Source organism: Notolepis coatsorum (assembly GCF_963971535.1).
Source record: "Notolepis coatsorum genome assembly, chromosome: 3".
NCBI classification, from domain to species: domain Eukaryota; kingdom Metazoa; phylum Chordata; class Actinopteri; order Aulopiformes; family Paralepididae; genus Notolepis; species Notolepis coatsorum.
Window position 1 is genome coordinate 193,237,496 of NC_140167.1, and position 6,000 is coordinate 193,243,495.

The window sequence follows — 6,000 nt, forward strand, 5'->3', positions numbered from 1 at the left end:
TGATCTTGTTTATGAATTAGTTTCATAATGTACCTTTTGGTTAATCTCAAAAGTAGTTTAGGTCTGTAATCAGACCTCTGTTTCTCTCTGTCTGTAATCTGTTAGGCGCTAAGTGTGACTTTTCAGTTCCTTTGTTTCTAGTGGTTGACCACATTTGCTTGAGTGGGGGTTTGGAATGGCTGTCTAAATACAGTTTCAACAACAGCAGGGGTTTCATATGGGCTCAAACAGTTTCTGTCACGCTAGTATCCTTCTTAGGGCACACCAGTGTTTTGCATATGGTTTTTCTAATTATAGACATATGGATTATGAAATACACAGTCAATGTTACCACATTCCTCACTTTGACAATTAATATTGTCATAACTAGTACATTGACTTGATTTCTATACATACTAACCATCCAGTTTAACATAATAACGAAAATCATACATTTTTTATTTTTCTTAATTTTCAATTTTTCTCATTATTCTTTGTACATATCATCAATGGGCTTTTGTTCCTCAGGGCTCATAGCCAGAGGCCTACTTTCTTTTAAACAAAAACTTTGAATATGCTGAAAACAATTAAAAATAAATTTAATCTAAAAATCACAAATTTTATCTAAAAAATCACAACTTTACATCAATTTTGTCTCCTTCCTGCTAATTCTTTCTTAAAAATAGTACAATCATGTTTGCATAATTTATCAATTGGCTTTCTCATCTATCCTCCCCCCTTATGACCATCTCTGGTCATACCACCATACCACCTTGGTCTCCACAGCTCCAGTCGGGCGGGGAAAGCAGACACTCAATGACATTTTTTATTTTTTTTACTATCTATCCTCACTTTGACCCTAATCTATATGTATGTCCTTACCCTGCGCTGTGTTAATCTATCTGCCCTCTGTTTGCGCGTTTTACCAAATCAAATGTGCACAAACAGAGACCATCAGTAGCTATTGTTCAGTTACTCCCCGCTCTCCACACCAACCAAATTTCACATCCCACAGAGGACCTTGCTCACATTTTCTGCACAGTCTCAGACCGGCCCTGCCTCCCCCTTCCCCCCTATGCTAGCCAGCCTCAGCCGTAGCAATTGTTGTAGGCCTGTGATCCCGTCATATTTTGACCTATGACTGTCCTTCCTCGGATTTACAGACGGCTCTCTTAGTCTGGACATTTCCCAAACCTGTGTACCGCATATGTTTTCACAAATCCAACCTGGCCTCTGTTCCCGGGGTTATGATGAAGGAGGGGCTAGTGTCCACAAGCGACCTCTTTCCATAATCTAATAATTTCTCACCCCTGGATCGAAAAGAACAGGAAACAACTGAACATTTTCACTCCACCGTTCCGTAATCTAATGGAATGTACTCATACTCAACAGTTATGACTCCTGTACATGTGCCGTTCTGCATTCCCCCCCTCGACTGAACTGTGAGGAGACAAAAGCACAATTGCAATCCTGATTATTCTTCAATTTAACACACTTGTAAGAGAAGCACCATTGAAAAATTCCACACAAACGTGACTGAACTACTTAGCTTTTTTGACATCCTGCCCTGATGTATTTCCCCAGCTTCCACACTCTCGGCACAAGACCCCTCTCACCAGATCATGAAAAAATTGTTGGGAAAAGAAAAAGACAAATAATCAAAACCAAACAGTAACTCACATCGTTCTATTACACATTGTGGCAGACCACTTGTGAACGCTTCATGCATACCAAGAAAATATTAAAGTAAAAAATCTAAAATATAATCAAACTTACATGCACACCACTCCCTCACCCCTGTGGTGACCCACATGCACTCGTTTCACATTCATCATCATCACACAACTGTTCCATTCAAACATGTCTTTGTGACTTGACACCTCTAAGTTAGCACAGTCTCCCCTACAGGCTCCATTCAAACACATTTCAGTCCACACAATCAAAGATTAAAATAGAAAAGAAATCTAAAAATGTAAATTCAATACCTCATCCATACATATACTGACTAAAACATTCAAAATAAATCAAATCAGATGAAAGAAATAAAATAAACTCCTTCATTCAAACAAATGATATGAAACAAAATAAACTCTTTCATTCAATATCTCACAGCCTCAATTACCCACTTAAATGAAAAAGACACAGACAAAAACCAGACCACACTCAATCATCCACAGATTTACTTTAGTGAAACATTCACTAAGAAACAAGAAACATTCACGCCTATTTCACTCCTGCATCAAAAACTGTCATTCAGCACACATCACATACCAGTAATCATAACCAGCCAATGGCATGGTGAAAAATATACGCCATCAATGCGTTTACCTGCTATTAACCTCAGGGCCATCACGGTCAAGCCAAAGCAGACCTCCTCTAAAGAAGTCCAACAAATAAAATTAGCTTTCCTAAATGTCAGATCACTGAATAATAAAACATTCTTAGTAAATGATCTGATTAAAGAAAATAACTTAGATTGCATCTGCCTAGTAGAGACATGGCTAAATAATGACACAGCTACATCAATAATGATAGAAGCTTGTCCACCAGACTATAACTTTTTTCAAATACCCAGACAAAATAAAAGGGGCGGAGGAGTTGCAGCAATCTTCTCCTCAAAACTCTTGTTTAGAATCACAGAACTAGGCGAGTTCATGTCAACGCAATATCTTGCCATTGAACTAAAAACAGAATCAACTATTATTGTCACAATATACCGCCCGCCTAGACACTCACCAATATTTATACAGGAGCTCTCTGAACTGATCTCACTATGTGTTACCGGATATGATAAGGTGATCCTAAATGGAGACTTGAACATCCATTTTAATAAGAAAACAGACTCCAAAACTATAGAACAAAAAAATCTACTGGATAGCTTTGACCTAATACAGCATATAACAAATGCAACTCACAGGCTTGGGAATACACTAGACTTAGTTATAACAACAACTGGGCTAAGCATAACAAATATCTCAATAACTGAATTACCTCTCTCCGACCATCACTGTATATTTTTTGATACTCAAATAACCCTTACTAAAACAAAAAAAGAAATCATAGTTAAAAAGAGGCTCTTAAACGACAAAGCTGAATCAAAGTTCATTGATCTTATCAGACTACATGGACAGCTCTCTAAATGAAATGGTAGAAAATCTCAATGATGCAATGTCATCTATATTAAATTCTGTCGCCCCATTAAAAACGAAAAAGAAGAAAACTAGAGCCTCGCCCTGGTTAAACTATAATACGGTCAACGAAGAAAAAAGGAAATGTCGTGCAGCGGAGCGAAAATGGAGAAAAACAAAAACCACCATATGCTGTGATATATACAAAGATGCTTTAACTGCTTTTTTTTTTTTTTTTTTTTTACTTTGGCCATTCCCCTGGCTCTTTTATGTGTTTATCACATTTATACTGGTCAAGGATGACCGACAGAAACAGGCTGAAAGGGTTCAGATGGGGGGGAAGACACTCTGGGAAAGGCACGGCTGCAGTCGGGATTCGAACTCGCTAAGCCCCAGATCCGTGACGAGCACGGTTGTCCACGGCGCTGAAATAGCGCTCGCGGTACGTGGTGAGCTACTGGAGCTCCCCAATGCTTTAACTGCTTATAATAAAACCATCCGCTTAGCAAGGAAAGATTACTTCTCTAAAATCATTACAGAAAATGCTGGAAACTCCAGAATCCTCTTTTCCACTATTAATGTACTACTCAACACTGCCCCTACACCTCCTCAGTCATCAACGGTTAAGTATGAAGAACTTGCACTATTCTTTAACAACAAAATAACCTTGATCAGGGCCAGCATTACTCATGATGGAAATAAAGCTGATTGCGGAAAACCGTGCAATGTAACCATGAGAAGTTTCACATGCATCACATTAGATGTACTCTGCAAAACTGTCTCAGAATGTAACTCCTCCACCTCAGACATTGACCCTATACCTACAGCTTTCTTCAAACGGGTATTTAATAGTGTTTCAAGTCCTGTGCTAGATATCATAAACACTTCCCTTAGGACTGGTATTTTCCCGGATGCCTTTAAAACAGCAGTTGTAAAGCCATTACTAAAAAAACCTAACTTGGATAGTAATGAAATGGCAAATTATCGTCCAATATCCAACCTACCATTCATTAGTAAAGTACTTGAAAAGATAGTTTCAGTTCAAATAAATTCCTTTCTTGAAGAAAACAACATCTTAGAAGAATTTCAGTCAGGATTCAGAAAATATCATAGCACTGAAACTGCCCTCACCAAAATAATCAGTGACCTCAGACTAAACTCTGACGAGAATAAGATCTCCATCCTTATCCTGTTAGATCTCAGTGCAGCATTTGATACAATCGATCACGATATTCTAATCGATCGTCTTGAAAACCATGTCGGTTTCTCAGAACATGGGCTGGGCTGGTTTAAAACATACATCAGAGGGAGGAAATTCTATGTTAAACTAGGAGATCACATGTCTGATATATACGACAACAACTATGGAGTTGCACAAGGGAGTTGCTTAGGTCCTTTACTCTTCTCCCTTTACATGTTACAGCTGGGTGATATCATCAGAGAACATAATGTAGATTTCCATAGCTATGCGGATGATACACAACTGTACATATCTGCTGAACCAAATGATACAGCGATTAGCTCCATTACAGACTGCTTACTGGCAATAAATAAATGGATGAGTAAGAACTTCCTGAAACTAAAGAGAACAAAACTGAAATTCTAATTATCGGCTCCAAAACTAGAAAAGAAACATTAATAAAGAACCTGGGGGGACTAACCCCTTGGATCAAATCTGAGGTCACTAGTCTTGGGGTTATCATAGATTCAGAACTGAACTTCAATTCTCATATTAGCAAAGTGACGAAAACATCGTTCTTCCATCTCAGAAATATAGCAAAAGTACGACCATTTATTAATCAGAACGATGCTGAGAAGCTAATTCATGCATTCATATCTAGCCGGTTAGACTACTGTAATGCACTTTTCACAGGTCTCCCTAAGAAAACCACAGAGAGGCTTCAGCTAATCCAAAACTCTGCAGCCCGACTGCTAACTAGAACCAAAAGGAGAGAGCACATTAGTCCAGTCTTAGCTGCTTTACACTGGCTTCCTGTAACATTTAGAATTGACTTTAAGGTCCTTCTCCTTACATACAAAGCTCTAAATGGACAGGGACCTAGCTACATCGCCAACACTCTAATAAATTACACACCAGCAAGAACACTGCGATCATCAGCTGCTGGACTACTAGAGGCTCCCAGAAGCAGTTAAAAGAGGATCGGTAATGCAGCCTTTATCAACTATGCCCCAAAACTATGGAACAAACTACCCCAAAACATCAGGGAAGCCAACTCGCTAGACATCTTTAAAAGACAGCTTAAAACCTATCTCTTTGCTCAGGCATTTCACTGATAGATATCTGCTACCACCTAGTGGCAAGAGGAAACATCAGGGATATCCTGACACAACTTGTATTTACCTGCACTATTCTTACCCTGCCTACTCTTATACACTGCCTATCAAATTCATGTGTCGGTTATTGCACTTTTTACTTCTTACTGATGACTATTTTTAAACTGAATCATTTTAAACTATTTTTATTATTTGCTAGATCCAAATGTGAAACACTGTGATTATTTGTTCATGCAATAGGTCCCACTATTTAGTATGGTTTCGAGTCCCTGTGATCTAATATCACTAAAGTTACAGTGTGGGTTCGAGTCCCTGTGATCTAGTATCACTAAAGTTACAGTGTGGGTTCGAGTCCCTGTGATCTAGTATCACTAAAGTTACAGTGTGGGTTCGAGTCCCTGTGATCTATTATCACTAAAGTTACAGTGTGGGTTCGAGTCCCTGTGATCTAGTATCACTAAAGTTACAGTGTGGGTTCGAGTCCCTGTGATCTAGTATCACTAAAGTTACAGTGTGGGTTCGAGTCCCTGTGATCTAGTATCACTAAAGTTACAGTGTGGGTTCGTGTCCCTGTGATCTAATATCACTAAAGTTACAG